At 44.7% G+C, this 18,710-nt stretch overlaps 1 protein-coding gene across 2 annotated transcripts in view; it reads left to right on the top strand.

Moving 5' to 3' along the window:
* The window catches only part of UBE2W (ubiquitin conjugating enzyme E2 W), a 199,623-nt gene that overhangs the window by 150,462 nt on the left and 30,451 nt on the right, over positions 1 to 18,710 (top strand). The window lies entirely within an intron of this gene.

Below are 18,710 nucleotides of genomic sequence, written 5' to 3'. Positions count from 1 at the left end.
TGTGAAGCGCTCTGATTCCTGATATATTCGGGTCTAGTTTGCGCTATATACAACTAAAAAGAAAAAAAAAATTCAACAAATTCCAAGACCAGCAAAATCCTACTTGGTAGCAAATGCTGAAGAGACCAGATGAAAAATGTATATTCTTCCCCCCTTTCTTCATCCCTCCCATTGCGTCTTCTTGGTTTGTTGCTCCTATAATCACCAAATCACAAACGCGTGTGTGGCTCCTGCACTGACTTTTTGATTGTTGCCCCTTGTCTATGATCCACTAAAATAGCATTTTGTTCAAAAGGTGATACCTTGAAGTTGGATTATCACAAATGCAGATACACTGAATCAATGAGCAAATTCACTACTATCCCACTATGCGAATGGAATTCTAAACTACATGGGCCAGAAGGCATCATGATCAGTTGTGGGACCAAAGTACTTGTAAGCAGCTTGATGAGCTTTCTTAAACTCTTCTCCCATTTCTTCGAAGTTGAGGCACACAAAATCTCTTGACAAAGTAGAAGGCAATTGCTATAATGATTTCAAAGGGAGGAAAAATTGCCAAATTATGTCATGCTGCGTCTTTTGGTATGTTGGCTTTTTGTAGTCCTGGGAGTCCTATTTGCTGATCTATCTATAGGATACCTGCTGTTCTCGCTCCTCCCCTCACCTCAACCACCAATGCCCTGTTTGCCATCCAAAAGTAATAATTTGTGTATTCATTATTTGTAATTGCAGAGTCATTGCAGCAACAGTGATGCTGACGGTCCTGTGGGCAGTCACTGATGAGGGCAGTAATGTGGTTAATGGGGTCCAGGATGGTATTAGAAGTTAACTACTTAAATTTAGAGACCTAAATTAATTGTGTGCTTTCTCCTGGTGCCTACATTGGAATTGGGCCTGCAGTTGGCAGACAGTGCAACTGGCTGACCTGTTACTTTCCAGCTTTTGCCACTTGCAGTGTGCTTAGGCCTGCCCTTCTAATCTTTCCGCTTCTGGTGCTCTGTCTTGTTTTAGGACTCTCGCCTGTACCCCACACTTACTTCCTTACTTCTCAACAGATGTGCAGCTGATGGACTACAAATAATATGAAAGGTTTGACTGCCATTTAATGCTCCATCTTTAAGGCTCAGTGCTGCTACCCAGTGCTGCGTTGTGCACCCAGGCCTTGCTGCTTTGCACAAATTGGGCATTTGTTTACTCACTTGATAACCACATAGTTGCTTTGCTCCCTTTCCTATGCTGGTCTGCATTTTTTATTTGCTGTCTGTTGGCGAGTTCTGGTGTTGGGTCAAGGGAGGGCGAGAACATGGCTTTGCTGAAATAATTGGTGGGGTGTGGAGACCGCCGGAGCCTGTCTTTTGACCTTCCCTGAAGGTAACCAGATTCAGCTACATGCTTGTAGATTTGCACTGGCCTGATTGATCGTTTTCCATACTTCATCTGTAATGAATATGATGGTCCCCGACTGCTGAACACATTCATTCAGATGTGCATATGATGACATTGTGGTGATAACTACAAATGTATAATACATTTTTTTTAAAACTATCCCTATATTTGTTTTCTCAATCTTCTATGTAGGGGAATAGTCATTGATCTTTATTGGTACAGTATTCCATATTAATGTTTCAAAATATTATTGCAGAGGAGACCATGACTTGTCCTATCATTTGATTTCCTCTTGCACCCCATCACATTATCTTTGTAACACATTTTAATTTACATTTTACACCCTGTGGCTTATCATATGGAGAACCTTCCTCCAAAACTCATGCAGTCGTTGATCTCTAGCAGACGTTTCCACAGAATCCACATTAAGAACGTTGCTTCTTGGGCCATGCTCGGATATCTTGCCCACCCCACTTTCATATTTTTTGTGTGTATAGGAAAGATGAAAACACTCTTTAAAATGTTGAAGCGTGGTACTCTGCTGCTCTCACCTGCTGTCATAAATGTATGCAAGGTTTGTCTGTCGGTTTGATCCATTTCTCCAGATCATCAAAGCGCTTATGCTACTCTTACTGCCTATTTTACAACGAACAACTGGAGAACAACAATTCTGTTTGTGAATAGATCTAGTTTGTCAGTTGTTATTGAAGCTTTGGTGTGGCCCAATGCCGCCCAATGCTGCCCCATTCTGTAGCTCTGGTTCTAAAATAAAGAAATGGTCGATCTTGGAGATATTTAAGAAAGGCCTTAGAGATTTTCTGAAATTACTGCTGTTCACCTGAAAAGGATTCTACAATGCCTTGTTTAAACACTCCCGGGATCTGGCACAACCCTCCCTTTCACTAGTTCAGTATACCAGAACATTTGAGACTTTCGGAATTTGACGTGTATGTGTATAGTCTTGGTACTTTGGAATCGCACACTGTCATATCCATCACCCTTGCTTGGACCACTTTAACCCTCACCAACTGCCAAGGCACAAACCGTTTCCTTGAATTTTCTGGTAGGAAAAAGTGCTGTTGCTTTGTATCTCACTACTCTGCGTATACAACTCTTAAGAGCGAGGCACTCAATACCTTTGTTCTGGCTCAGCAGAGCAACTAAGTTCAGACCATGCACCAAGCTAAAATGAGATGATTATAACTACAGCTATTTAAATAATCAAGCTTTTGTGTCAAATTCAAAACTATAAATGTGCTTACTACAGTCCTTAAGTAGGTGGATTAACTTGGCCAGTGTAGCAACTCACAACCTGTGTGGAAGTAACTCTAGGAACAACCTTCCACATTTACCGTACAACTAAACCCAGAGAAAACCCTGGGGATAAGCGCCAGTATTGTGATAAGCCCTATCACCTTTTGCCACAGTCCTGGGCGATTAAACGCCTATCCACATGCAATGAGTAAAGGTATCGGCAGCTCTTAAAAAGCCTTGATAGAGGAGTGGGTCCTCCTGCTTTAAAATGATGAAGATAGTTATTGAACAGCTGTGGCAGTCTTGAGCATTAAAGGGCTGATATTTTTATAAAACAAGCATTGGCATCGCCAATAGGTTTTCGTATTTTGGACCTTTTAAGTCTGTAGCCATGCAGCATATTATGCTGTGTGCTGTTAAGTGTCAATCGTTATTCTATGACTCTCTACATCTCTTCAGGAGCCAGTGAGAGCAGAAAGAGAACAACTCTCCAGTAAGGGTAGGGGGGGGGGATACTGCATGTGAACCAATGAGAGTGAAGTTTGGGGGTAGGCTGTGTAGAAGCCAGCGAAAACAGAAAGAATTGACGAGACTGCCCAGGAGCAAGGGGGGCACAAAGGGAAGAGACTTCACAGGAAACTACAAGAACAAAACGGAGGGAAGAGTCTGCCCACGAGCAAGTGAAAATAGAGAAGGGTGTGAGGGAACTTAGGAGCCAGTGGGAATACAACAGAAAGAAGAGGCTACACGGAAATCGGTGAGAGTAGATGGGAGAGACTGCACAGGAGCCAGTGAAGAAAAGGTAACAGACTGCATAGTAGCTATTGAGAGGAGGGGCTAGACTGCACAGGAGCCAGGGAGCACACTCAGCACTGATAAGATACTGTTAGAGAGCAAAGGGAATAGAGTGCTGCATATGAGTTGGGAAGAACAGAGGAGTGCAGTTTGCTTCATGGCAAATAACAGTTTGCACACTTGCAAAGTTTACATTAAGTGTGTAAACATACCCCACCATGGAAAGGCTGCTATTTTCCAATGCACACTGCAACACAGTAATTCCTACAAGCAAACTAGTACATTGTGCTTTTGCTAAGCTTATTCCTAAACAACATTTAATAAATTTACATGTTAGTTATTTACCTCAAATCAATCTTCACGTTGGCTGTGCCTTTATATTTGAATTCTTATAAACACGAGTATGTGTGTGTCGACTTCACAAAGGTATTAAAAGTTCATCTCTGTAGTGAATGGGATGCCCACGATCCTAATCCGAGGGCTACAATACAGGAGGGGCTCTTGTGAGCCATACTCTTTTTAACAATTATGGACGTCTGAAATACCTGCATACAAATTCGTTTATTTCCGGGTGTGTTCTCCAGTGCCTTAAGCACCTGCTGGATGAAGGCATAGGTGTCACAACCTCGCTTCGTTGCTTGCACAAATTCCAAATTAGGATTACAAGTGGGGCGTTTCTTCCTCAGCTCGTGATATAGAAATTATTGTTCTTCAGCTACAAGAAAATACTGTTTCAGTTCGTGGGTCTGATCCAAAATGAAGAACTGCACCCACACAGGTCTAGCTGCAATGGTAAAAACACTGGATTATACAAAATATCCTGCTTTGCTAAGAAGTGTATGCGATTAAAAAAAAAAAAAAAAAAACACAGTAAGCGCTGAAATTCTAAACATGTCTAAAGCATGTCCAGAAAAAAACCTCTAACTGGTGTTCAAGCGTCTACATCTACAGTTGAGAGCCAAATAAAGTTATATGGCTAATCTGCAAGAGCTCAAGCAAGGTAAATTTGGAGATGTGATGTGCCAACCATACGCCACAGAAACGTTAAATATTTAGCAGAAGAAAGAAAATACAATTATGCACAAACGAAAGTTGCCATGCGTAGATATAGAAGTGATTTCAGGTGGAAGGGCAGCAAGACAATGTGTGTACTTTTGAGCCTAAAAGTTCACAGGCCCTATGTGAGTCTGTAAAGTACATTAAAGAATTCAGAGCAATCGGTCATAATATCTAGTAAAACGTGGCTGGAATCTACAGTACTCTCTCAATACCAGCATATGCCTGACTCCACGTTCGCATTCAACTGAAGTTGAGGCCGCAGCCCTGTGTGTCAGCACAACTGTAATCCAGGCCCTGCCCTGTTACGGCTTACGCTGTGTTTGTTCAGCTAGACTCCCCCGTGCCAACAGGGCCACCATTTGTCCCCGAGGCTGGAAGAAGCATATTCTTGTCACTTCAATCAGATGTTCCACTGGCTCCTCCCCTCTCAATGCTTCTGGGTAGTAACATGCTATCCAATCTGAGCAAGCGGCCGGCCCCTTCCTTGCCCCCGAGAGAGACTTTGTCCAAGCACCAGATACCCTACAGCAAAGTAGGATGGGGAAGGAGTCTGGACCCATTTTCTGAAATGTGTGAACTCAACACCATCCACTCAGTGGTAACGGGCACAATGCAAAAACATCAGCCAAAAGGTCTCCCCAAACAACCTCTCATTTGCACTATGCAGAGTTTTAAAGAAATATTTGCTGTTCTAGACAGGTTCAGAGTCACTTTCTCAGCTCACCCACCAAAGGTAAACTAAACACAAGTCCACACAATGAATATCTTGTTATAGCAACAGTTTCGGGGATTAAGTGCAAGATCAGAAGTCAGAGCTGGGCCAGTCTTGTTGCGTGTTGATTTGAGAGTTTTGTACTTAATAAATCACCACCAAGGTTACACTCAGTGTTTCCTGAAGTCAGCTACTGTCCCTACAAGGTTAACACCCAGACCTGCCGGTCCTAAATGCGCATGCTTAGAAAGTGGGAGAAAACGTACGTATCAATAGAACAGCCCTTCTGCAAGTGAAGAAAACAAACGCTGAAAGACAAGCGCGGCCCCCCAAGCATCTGCAGCATTTACCTTACGGGAGCGAGCAGCAGCGGGCACGATAATTGCTAACAGATGGCGCTGCTGCCCACTCCCGCAACGCCCCACAGGCACGTGGGCCCATTGGAAACAGTGCAGAACATGCACGAGTTTCCACAAAAGCCCGGAGCGATTTCAAGAGGTCCCTAAGCAGCACTTGCACGCTGCGTAGGCGAAACCTAAAAAGCACACTGGCTGCTCAGATGTCCAGCAGTTACTGTTTTTCAAAAAAACACCCTGTGTATTCATTTCAAGATAAAATTGGCAACACTTTACCCATATGATTGCTTGCAGCATACAGCTTAGATGTATTATCACATGCCTAGCTGCAGCATTTCTGGGAAGGATTGCCTAAAGGTGAGATTTCACTTTTCTTGCACTGAAGATATTAACACCTGAATTCCGAATAACCTATGCATACTGCCTCTCCAGATATCTGCAACATAATTCAGACTGTTCTCTTTTGTGAGAGGACTCTACATTTAATTTTAAGTTACATAGCTCACAGTGTTGATTTGAATACTGACATGGCATCTCAGACTGCAGTTATAAGGAGTTCCAGCTCTAGAATCTCAACACATCTGCATTAAAGGTACCTATGTATAATCTGTGTTTATTTCTAAGTTCCTTTACTGCGCAAGCGTAACTTTAGAAACACCTTGCACAAAGACTCCTGTCCAGCTCTGGATCAATTTTTGAAATGTAATCCCCCACTCAAACAAAATGCAAGCACATACATTTGGGACGTTTATTCATGCCTACTTGTGTGCATTTCTGAATCCTGTAAGCTTTCTGTACATGGAGTGACACAATCTTTGGTCTGTCTCTCAATGCTTGATCCTCAGTTGTTGTTTTTTCCTGTCCCTTAGGAGTACTACACAGTGGAATGTGATATTCTGCCTGGAACATTTTCCCATTACACTCCAATATTAATCGAGCTAGTCCCTACTGGCAAGAATAACGGTCTTGTTCTAGATTCGAGAGAATGCTATCGATGAATACATGCTTTACTCTGGGCTGATCTGCAAAAAGAATGTGTTAAACAAAATGTTGATTTGCTGCTGCCTGGAAAAAATATAGCGTTCTTTAACGAGTTTAGAGATTTGTGTACATTGAGACATGGGTTTGACAACAAGAGATAGTGAAGCTTTTGGAAGGCAGTCATCAGGGATGTGGAATTTAACAAATTGCCCCAGTATTGGAACTTTCATAGATTCCCATGCTTTGTATCATTCCCCGTCGTCGGAATGGGAGTCTCGGTAATAAAAAATACCATAGTAGGAGGTACAAAAGAGAAAGGAAAGGCCTAGGCCTCATTCCCTTTTGTAGAATATCAGCCTCTTTTTGTAAAAGAGACCAAACTTTAGGCATCAGCCAATCCGAAGAGCCTCACCCCTGGAACCTTCCTGAAGGAGCCTCAGATTTTCTACCGCACGTTGTGCTAGGGAGTCTCCATTGAGCTCTGCTCTATTTTCAACTCTCAAGTAGATTTCTACAGTTTTCTCTTCAGGATTTCTTCAGTTTACTTCAGAGATCTCTCCTTTTCATCAGGATGTCTAAAGTTGAGGAGGACAAACACAAAGATTGCTTTTACTGCCTTTATCCGGATCACAAGGCAGAGGACTGCAAGATTTGCCACACTCTCTCCACCAAGACCTTGAGAGATCGTGCTGGAAGACTGCTTACATGGCTACAGAGGCAGAAGGAGAGGAAACATGGAGTTTCCAGTGATGAGGAGGAATCGTCTTCATTTGCTTCCTCAAAAAGGTCCGCGAAAAGGGGTAGAGATTCCCCATCTTCCTCTGTTGGACGCCCCTCAAAGGCTTTAAAAAAGACCCCCAGAGAGTCTGATAGCCGGGGTTCAGGAAGTTCCCCCCACCGCAGTGGGAAGGATAAGGCAGAACTGGTTTCGCCTCCTAAGGGTGAGAAGACAGACCCCGCCTTCAAAAAACCCTCCTCACATTCTTCAGAGAGGAGTTCTAAGTCCTCTACGACGAAGACATCGTCAACGGTGGTTCCGTCGACGAAGAAAATGAAGCCTAAAATCCAATTGATCCCGTCGACGGGCTCGTCGGCGGGAGAATCGTCGACAAAAGCTTCGTCGTCGAAGAAGGTATCGTCGACGGAGGGTGTGCCGACGACCTCGTCGACGAAGACGTCGTCTACGGCTTCATTAACATCGCCGACGAGGAAACCATCATCGTCGACGGCAGTGACGACGGCGCCGACGACGGTATCGACGCCGGTGGTGTCGTCGACAAGTGCATCGACGACGACAATATCTTCAACGTCGGTGGGCTCGTCGACGGTGGTGTCGACGACGACATCTGTAATTCCAATATCGTCGACGAGGATATCTCCGGCGTCGACGGAACCATTGACGATACTGGCTACGGAGAGACGAGTGACGGTTTCTTTAACGAGAATCACTCCTGAGATGACATCCCCGAGAAGGGTGACCTCTTTACCGCCAACTTTGTTGTTGGACCAGGAAGAATCTGAGGAAGACTGACAGGATGCTTTTGAATATGCCAATAGCCCGTCTCAGCTACTAATCAAGTCAAGAGACAGATTCGGAAGGGGCATATGACCAAGGGGAAGGAGAATATCATCAAATGGCCCCCTCTAAGAGCTATGAGCCACAAGACATGATTTCGGTTCCTACAACATTCCTGCATGACCTCCACAAGATGCTGCAAGACTATAAGTCAAAAGCAGAAAGACCAACACCACGTAGGTCTGCTCCTTCGACACCAGTGAGGAACCCCTCATCTGTAGTCGCTCCGGTACTTCCGATACAGACGCCACCTCAACCTCAGCGGCCAGTGCCTCAGGCTACGTCAGAACCAGCCGATGACCCGGATGGGGATGATGATGATGAATCATTCGATGGTAACCAAGAATCTGATCATGATGGGGATGATTATAATGACTACATCATCCCAGACCAAGCTTCGCCTCATCAAGACTTGGGAGATTCACCTCCTGCTGACATCGGCAGTTTTCACCAGCTGATGGAACGTGCAGCTGGGAGATTTAAACTGGTAATGCCCGCTCAAACCACGGACTGTTTCTTATATGATTTCAAAGAAACACACCGCAAGACAACAAGGTCGATTCCAATTGTGGATCATTTGTGGGAGGAAGGTTTGAAAGCTATGAAAAACCCAGCGACGGTGGTCCCTGTGCTACCGCGTCTGGATAAAAAGTATAAAGCACCAGATGATGGACCTGCAGCGCTAACGGGCCATCCAAAACCTGACTCTGTCATCTCACAGGCAGCACAGAGGAAGTCGCGGAACCCCTCTGCTCCCTTAACGGCCCCTCCTGACAAGGATGGACGACGACTTGATAACACGGGCAAGCGGTTTTCATCGATAGCTAGCCTGCTAGTACGTGCCGCCAATGCTTTGGCGATATTAGGACGATATGATCGCCAATTATGGTGTGATATAGCTCCATATCTGGAACAGCTTCCACCGGAGTCAGTGGCGGAAGCAAAGAAGACTTTACAAGAGGGTGAGGCGGTCTCTATGGAAATTATAGACTGTGCCATGGACATTGCCACAACGTCCTTTCGGGCGTTGGCAGGAGTGGCAGTATTAAGACGCCAAGGGTGGCTGAAGGCAACTTGGTTTAGACCGGAAATTCAGAACAAGGTCCTTGATCTGCCCTTCGATGGCGAGGCCCTATTCGGGAAATTGATAGATGATACTCTTCAAGAGATCAAAAAGGACACAAACAGCCAGGTCGCTAGGAACCCTCCAGTATCGCAAATCTCCTTTCAGAGGTTCGAGAGGCAGAGGAGGTGGTTATAGAGGTTCATACCAACAACAGCAGCAACGCTATTCTTCAAACAGCTCAGGATACCACCAAAACCGCCAGTCATACCAGCAAAGACAGGGCCAATCTTCGGGTTACTCGAGGCCTTACAACAAGGGCAAGCAGGCTGCCCGTGGACGGGACACGTCCAAGCGCCAATAGCGGCCTCCTGGCTCTGCCTACTGTTCCCTCCTCCAGGAAATCATCAGTTGGAGGCAGGGTGTCAAAATTCCTTCAAAATTGGTCCAAAATAACATCGGACCGTTGGGTGCTCAACATCATAAAACGAGGACATACTTTGAAATTTATGGAAGTCCCTCCACCCAGCCCCCCCGGCAGCCATTCCATCGAAACATCTGCGTCTCCTAAGGCTCGAGGTACAACAAATGCTCCACAAAGGGGCAATAGAGCCGGTCCCCTCCAAAGAACAGGGCCAAGGTTTCTATTCCAGGTTCTTCCTGGTGAGAAAGACGCTGGAAAAATGGCACCCCATCCTGGACCTCAGGGAGCTAAATACCTATCTCGTCTCCCTATCCTTCCGGATGGTATCCCTACAGGACATATTGAAGATGGTCAGCCCGGGGGATTTCATGGCCACGCTCGATCTGGAGGACGCGTACTTCCATGTCCCGATTCACCCAGCACACAGAAGGTTTCTACGCTTCACAGTAGCCAAGAGCCATTTTCAGTTCAGAGTTCTGCCGTTCGGTCTTCGCTCTGCCCCAAGGATTTTCACGAAGGTGCTGGCACCGGTGGCAGCATTTCTGCGAAAGAACCACTTCCAGGTCTTCCCTTATCTGGACGATTGGTTACTGAAGGCCCCGTCCAGAAGGTTAGCGCAGGACGCTGTCCAGGCTTGCACCAATCTGTTCCAGAATCTGGGGCTCACTTTGAACAGAGAAAAATCCACGCTGATGCCCTCAAGAAGAGCACGGTTCCTAGGAGCAGTGTTAGATTCAAGGCTCTCGAGGGCGTTTCCTACTCAAGAGAGGATAGAGAAACTACAACGGTTGGCACGAAACCTTCGGGAAAGAAGGTGTCTTTCTGTACGCAGCTACAAGTCGCTGCTAGGGGTGATGTCATCATGTATTCCCTTAATTCCACACTGCAGACTGCGGATGCGTCCCCTGCAGAAACAACTGGACCTCCAATGGAAACAAGTGCACGGATCGATCGACAAGGTGGTTGTCACTCGGGAGATGAAGGAAGCAGTGATTTGGTGGTCACATCAAGACAATTTGTGCCAAGGTCTATCCTTCGCAAGCGTACCATCGCCTCAAATACTAACGACGGATGCGTCATTGGAGGGATGGGGAGCAGTGATGCAGGATCTGCAGGTCAGCGGCCATTGGTCTCCTTGCGAGCAAAAACTGCATAGCAATCTATTGGAGCCGAGAGTGATCAGGCTAGCTCTTCAAGCCTTTCTTCCGCGACTCCAGGGTTCACAAGTGCTCATCAGGACGGACAACACCACAGCTATGTATTATGTGAACAAAGAAGGAGGAACGAGATCACTCCTCTTGTCGCGAGAAGCTCAACCGATATGGGAATGGTCAATTCTTCAGAGAATTTCACTAAAGGCGGAGCACTTACCAGGAGTGCTGAACGAAGGCGCCGACAGACTGAGCAGGTTATCCTCAGTCAGTCACGAGTGGGAACTAAAACAGCAGGTTCTGGATCTACTATTTCAGACATGGGGCACACCGGAGGTGGACCTATTTGCAACGCCAACCAACAAAAAATGCCGGTCATACGCCAGCAGGTTCCACCATCAAGGCTCATTGGGCAATGCCCTGTCGATAGCCTGGACGGGGAGGTTTCTTTATGCGTTTCCACCAATTCCCCTGATTCCACGCCTCATCAGGAAGATGAAGACCGAACCATGCAAGATAATCCTAATAGCCCCAGCATGGCCGAGACAATTTTGGTATACAGAACTACATCTGCTGTCGCTAGTTCCTCCATTGCTGCTGGAGGAGGTTCCGGATCATCTGACAATGTCCGGAGGACAGGTTTGGCATCCAGACCCAAGATCATTACACCTGACTGCATGGCTCCTGACCAGCGAGAATTCATGAATGTCCCTCTTTCCAAGGAGATCAAGGACATCCATTCCCAGGCAAGAGCACCTTCAACAAACAAGACATACAGATTAAAATGGAAAAGGTTTTGTATTTGGTGTAAAAAGGAAAAGGTTGATCCTTTTACTTCGAAACCTCATCAAATCCTGCCTTATCTACTCTCGCTAGCAAAGTCTAATCTGACCCATTCCACGATCAAGGTCCATTTGGCGGCAATTTCAAGATTCAGGAGATCTGACTCTGGTCCTTCATTATGGTCTTCAAGAATTGTCAAGCAATTCCTCAAAGGCCTGTTCAGGGTCTATCCACCAGTGAGACCTCCTCCTCCAACTTGACATTTAAACTTGGTCCTGGCTCAACTGATGAAGGAACCATTTGAGCCGATTCACCGCTCAGACTTGAAATACTTGTCATGGAAATTGGCTCTACTCTTAGCCCTCACCTCGGCTAGGCGAGTGGGGGAGTTGCAGGCCCTACTATCCAAGAGCCGTTTTTACAGTTCAAAAGGAACACGGTCATCTTGCGGACGAACCCAAGATTCATTCCTAAAGTTCCTACAGACTTTCACTTAAATGAACCAGTGATTCTAAAGACATTTTTTCCAAACCCAGTCACTCCAGCGGAGAAGACATTGCACACTCTGGATTTACAACGATGTCTAAAATTTTACTTGGACCGTACCAAGGAATTTAGAAAGACTTCGCAATTGTTCATTGCCTTTGGTGGTCCAAACAAAGGTCTCCCTCTGTCCAAACAGGGGATCTCAAGATGGATTTCGAGTGCTATTCTGCATTGCCACAACATAGCAGGAAAACCTCTGGTGGGCAGGATCCGTGCTCACTCAACGAGATCAGTGGCATCCTCAACAGCCCTCTTTGCGGGGGTTCATATAAAGGACATTTGCAGGGCTGCTACCTGGAGCAGCGTGCACACGTTCACTAAGCATTACTGCTTAGTCATTGCAGCAGGATGAGGCGGCGGTGGGCCAGGCTGTCTTGAGGAACCTCTTCAAGTGATTGGTGAGCTTTCCTTTCTATCCCACCTTCCATTGGTAACACATTTTGTGCTTTCATTTTTAATGTTATAAGGTACTTATTTACAAAATGTGTTTATGATGTTTTACTGCTTGCTATTCTGATACAAAGCATGGGAATCTATGAAAGTTCCAATACTGGGGCAAGAAAACAAGTTACTTACCTGTAACTTTGGTTCCCCAGTATTGGTAACTTTCATAGATTCCCATGCGCCCACCCACCTCCCAGGGGAAAGCTCAGCCTTCAGCAAGTATGGTGTCTAGCACACAACGGCTACGAAAATCTGAGGCTCTGAGGTTCCTTCAGGAAGGTTCCAGGGGTGAGGCTCTTCTGATTGGCTGATGCCTAAAGTTTGGTCTCTTTTACAAAAAGAGGCTGATATGCTACAAAAGGGAATGAGGCCTAGGCCTTTCCTTTCTCTTTAGTACCTACTACTATGGTATTTTTTATTACCGAGACTCCCATTCCGACGACGGGGAATGATACAAAGCATGGGAATCTATGGAAGTTACCAATACTGGGGAACCAAAGTTACAGGTAAGTAACTTGTTTTCATATCCACTACTCCAAGGTGTGAGATGCTTCAGTAATCTACTTTTCTTGTTAAACACACTTGTTCCATTTGTGCTATGAGGTAACAAATTATAACAGCGTTCCCATTGTCTCGCTGATTATGCCACCTTGTTGATTGTACTAGACTCTAAATATACTAGCGGTCGGTGTATGTCAAGTCTTTAAATATTGATGTGTGTGTTTCTGCGGTGCAAAAGCTGTTTATATGAATGACTCGGATTAAGACAGCTCTCTGATCATGGTACGGCACTGCATATGCGAGCACTTGCATTGTGCCAGAGTTGAAATTACAACAGAATTCAGAGTAGATTGATCTAATTATTCTATTGCTCTTGTTCTTACTTTACTTTTTGAGAAAGCGTCTCGTGAATTGCTGTGACACTTTCATTTCAAGCATTCACTCGAATTTTGTTTGTGTAAATCTTAGTCCATTTACTTAATGTCACTGTGCCTCAGTGTCCTTGATTGCCAACCTCTTGATGAATGGTGGGACAGTTACCTTTTGCAAGTTAATTATCTCTGCAAGGTCTCGTCAAATGTTGTGGGCCCAATTCCTATACATGTAAACTTAGCTTATATGTGTAAAGGTTTTTTTTTTACTGACCTAAAAGTAGTTGCTCACATAAAGAATATCATGTGAGCAAATCTATAAATCTATTCACTGCTGGTAGGTGCTGGGAAGTTACAGTTTCAGTGCTGGAATGCTAAGTGAGTTTGTGCTCACCCCAAAACTTAAATGTTTAAGGGTATTCTCCAATTTCTCCCCAATCCTTCTCCACTCTGGAAAATGTTGGAAATGTACCCATGACAAAGGGCAGGAGTTAAATGTTTTTTGTCGGGAAAACTCGCTTTAAAAAGGAATTTGCACTCAGTCATCAGATTTTCTCTTTTCACATGAAGAAAAATATATGGTTGTAGAATTACTCGAGTAAAATGCACTTCGCAAGTGTTTGCTAGGGATATGCTTTGAAACCTGCACCTGGTGAAGATTTCCAGGCACACTCCTGGAAACGTTTGTGAATTCCTAAACTCTGCATGGACTGTCTAGTGCTTCTTTGTCACTTCCTTTAATTACGGCACCCATGATACATTTATTTGCCTAGAAAGCTATACATTACTCCTCCATTATTTACGTGTTGATGTGCATCAAACCTGTTTATAAAATGATGCCTTTGAGTTGTCTTAAAAGCTTTACTATAATTTACCAAAATGGGAAACGTGGTGTTTTTCCCCAAGTTTCACATATTCTTTTGTATACATTTCATAGTTCAATGCAAATTGTACAATAGTTCAGCAAAACTGTCTGCAACCCTCTTGGCCTTTTCTTTGTCAAATTTGGTGTTTTTCCCTAAAGTTTCAATTATTTTGGAGTATTTTTTTCTCTTTTACAGCAAACCACCACTCTTGCTCCGTTCCACCTCCTCTATTGGCATGTAATAAATGAGCATTATGGGGACATTGGCAATAATTACAAATTAAGTGTTACAAATAAATATACATGTTATAATAGTACAGCCCTTTTCAGGAATATGGCGAACATACAATACAATATATTTGCTTACAGTGGACCCCGACAGTAAAAGCTTTACATTAATATACCATATGTACCATTTTGAGCATCTTATACTTGGGGATGCACCTTTTGCATTTGTAGCAGACAGTTCTCTTTTCTTCAAATATACTGTGGTTACTGTAACCTGGCAAACTCTGGGTTTATGCTGCAGTGGGCCGAGCATACATGTCATGGGAACACAACAAGCATTAGATTTTTTGTTGTCCTTGACCCTAAGCAGATTGCCACGAGTGAAGCAGATGCACATGAGGAATGTTACATTTAGTATGTAGCGGTTAAGTGAAGAATGTAATAGTTTAAGCAGCAGTTCAGTTCTGCAGGGAGGGTGAGTGGACAGATGCTTTTGTGGCTACCTACTAGCAGTGAAGACCTACTTCAGTACTGGGGCTGCGGGTAAGTTAAGGAACCAAATCTGTTCTTCTTGGATAAATTAACTTGATACCCCAATTAAACAGATACTTCAATCCCATATGCCTGACCTTGATGGTGGGACCTAGAAGCAAGCCTTTTGTTATCCTGTAACTGAAAGGGATTTTAAGGTGCCATTTGAAGGTTTCCCAACTGTAAGGACCCTGCCCCAATTGAGGTGACAGCTGAATTGTAAATGGCCTTTCCAAAGACATTACACTTTGCTAATATGCATGTGAACATAGGATTTGTAAATGGCCACTTCCCCCAACTAAATGTAAAGCTGTAGGGGTTTGCTCCTAAAGACCAGCAGACCTGATCACATCTACTCTTCATATGATAATAGATTTTTTATATAGTGTTTTATTATTTACCTCAGGCATCCTTAATCACAGTTAACTATTATCCAATTTCATGGTATAGAGATTTAGTATGTTTCAAATAAGAAACCCCTTCAGAAGGGAAAGGTTTCAGGGGAACAGGATGGTTCAAGAGGTCCAGAAGCCCATGCTCCTAGTAGCAATTACATAATTCATTGATAGGGCTGGTGTTCCTTGGTAAAACTAGAAAATAAGAGAGGCACGATTTCTCAGAGTGTGGAGATTGCCTGTGCCGAGGTAATGAGTGCACACTCAATGGGACTGTTTATGTTGCCCTCACACATCCGCTAGAGGATGTCATGCTTCATCATTGGGCGGTGCTTCTCTTTGGGCCGGCACTGCAATGCCCAACGGGTCCCCCGAAGAGTCACTATAGCGGAGATCTTTTTTGAGGTTGACGTATAGATGAGTGCAAGTGAGGTGGGTTGTGATGTGGGGTATAATGTGCAAGTAAGGGAGTTTCCAACGCAAAACTTTGAAGGGAATACCCTTCCGGGGGTAAAAAACCTATGTTGGGATGGAGCTACCTCTGGGTTTTGAAGGAACCAGAGTAGTAAACAAGTACGAGAACAAGTAACAGCTCTGATTACTGTCTCAAGAATTGGACCTAGTAGTGGTCACCCCTCAATAAATGTGTCAACATGTTTTGTGCCTGTGTTGATCTTAGGGATCCGGGGCGCTTCATCAGGACAAAAAAAACCTTTGGTCGCCATCTTCAGATTCTTTTTTTCTGCTGTTGAGTCTGGATTGTTAAGGAAGGAGCTCCAGGAATTTGGAGTGAAGAATCAATGGAAATAACCGAAAAAGAGCGAACATTTTCAAAAGACAATAAATAAAGGTACTGCATATCAAATTGAGGTGCCAGAAGATGCCGAGAAGGAAAATTAAAACTTAGTTGACGCCGAACAGGAAATGTGTGTACAGGGGGCTTTCTGTACGTGGTAATGGACAAGACACCATTCGAGTTTTGCCTTAATTGCCACCATAAGTACGCCCAGAAGGACCAGCATCCTGTCTGCAATCTCTGCTTACCAGTCGATCATCGAAGTGAAGACTGCAATGCGTGCTCAGCGTTTGCCCTGAAGAGGTTGAGAGTAAGAGGGCGACCGAGAAGAGCGAACTACAACATGCAAGGCCAGAGTGCGGCACCATCGATGAGAAACCTGGGCCTCTCCAGCAACGACTAGCACAATGTCCCGGAAGTGCCAGAGGGCGACGCAGATATCGACATCTAGGTCGTGGAGGTCGAAAAGAACACTTCGAAAGATGTAAGGCAACCGTTGGACTCAAAAACACCACACGAGTCACGTAAGACTGACTCAAGGCCCCGAAGGGAGCATCGGTGTCGAAGCACTCGACCGCAGTGGCGTCGCAACAGCAGAGACCTAAGGGGTGCAACTCGAAGAATTAAAGCCTCAATTGTGTATCTTACTCGAGACATTAATGCCTACACAGTCAATAAGCCAATTTCTTTCAATGCTACCAAGTGTGCTAGACCAGGGAAAGGAGATATGTAAGGGACCTGCCATGTGTAAGGCAGTCACACCTAGGGGAGAGAAGAAGTATAAACATTCCTTTAAGTACCCATTTTACATCAAAGCTTCAGTTACCGCTGACTCCATCATAACAGCCACTACCAGGAAAAGGGATAATGTGCAGACCACGACGGGTCCACGACCAGATAAAGAAAGCAAAAGAATGGACTCTTTGGGGGGAAAGGATGAAAGAAGTGCAGAGAACAAATGACGCATCGCCAATTCCAATGCCTTACTAAACAGACATGCATACCAGCACTGGGAGGAGCTGGGAGATTTTTTGAAACGGCTACCTGAGCAATAACCGAAAAGGGCAGGCCACCTGCTAGAAGAAGGCAAAACATTGCTAATTTGTGCTTAAAATGAGCCCTAGATACCGCAAAAACATCAAGCAGACCGATGATGGGCATCACGGAAAGGAGACACGTATGGCTGCGGCTCTCAGTATTCAAACCAGAGGTGCAAAAACAGCATGTTGAATTCACCTTGTAATGGGGAGCAGCTTTTTGGAAGCGCTATGGATGGCACGCTTAACAAACTGAAAAAGGACAATGAAGCCGCAAGATCTATGGGGCACTACATTTCTGAGGCATAATACGTCGAGGCACCGGCTCTGGAAGAATATCAGCAGGTAGAGGTAACCATCACCCCACTACCTCCCATCAGGCATACCAACAAGGTTTCCAAGGAGGACACCGCCATTAACAGGGACAGCAACAAAGTTGGTAATACCAACAGGGAAAAAAATCCTTTTGAGGACGCCCCCGGCGAAGAGGCCTTCCACAAAAGAAGCACCCTCAACATCGAAGTGGCTGCATTCAGGCAGTAACGCTCCCTCTAAGAACTACACACCGGGTGCACACAAAGACAAAAATACAAAAAAATAAACCAATATTTCACACAACATTCTGCAGTAGTAGTGGGAAGATTGAAGGGACTTCCTTGCAGAATGGAAAAAGATCACTTTACACAAATGGATCTTAAACATAATACCACACAGGTTTTGCAGAGAACTAGTCAAAACCCCTCCAAACAAAAGACCAAAACGGAAGGTACACTCCAAGGAGAAACAGATCCGTTACTCCAAGAGGTACAAGAGTAAGAAGTAATATAGCATTTACCATACAAAGAGCTAAAGAAATTTACTCTACGTACTTGCTAATTCCTAAAATAGACCGAACGATACGCCCTATATTAGACCTCCGATTCCTCAACATATTTGTAAAAAAGCAAAAGTTCAAAATGACCACCCTGCAAGAGGTAATACCTCAATTGCAAGAAGGAGACTACGTGGCGAAGTTAGACTTGAAGGATGCATATTTGCACATCCCCATGAACAGCAAACCCAAAAGACTAATGAGATTTGTGGTCCACAACACTCATTACCAAATAAAAGTGCTGGCATTGGGCCTAAAATCGGCGGCAAGTGTCTTCACAAATTGCCTAGCAGCAGTGGCCGCACACTTAAGAAGACAGGGGATCCATGTATACCCGTACTTAGATGACTGGGTTGTGAGGGTAAACTCGTACAGTCTTTGCGAAACACACATACACCAAGTAATAAACACATAGGCCAAGCTCGTTTTTTCTATACATTGGGAAAACTCCTCTACAGAGCCACAACAAGAAAACTGTTCATAGGAGCTAGGATAAATACAGTGCTTGGGAACATTTTCCCAAACGAAAAACGTACAATAGCCATTCTGAAAAAGACACCGCTTTACCGGAAGGCGCAAGCTCTT

Source organism: Lissotriton vulgaris, chromosome 4_1 (genome assembly GCF_964263255.1).
Source record: "Lissotriton vulgaris chromosome 4_1, aLisVul1.2, whole genome shotgun sequence".
Lineage (NCBI taxonomy): Eukaryota > Metazoa > Chordata > Amphibia > Caudata > Salamandridae > Lissotriton > Lissotriton vulgaris.
This window is presented reverse-complemented; position numbering and strand designations above follow the sequence as displayed.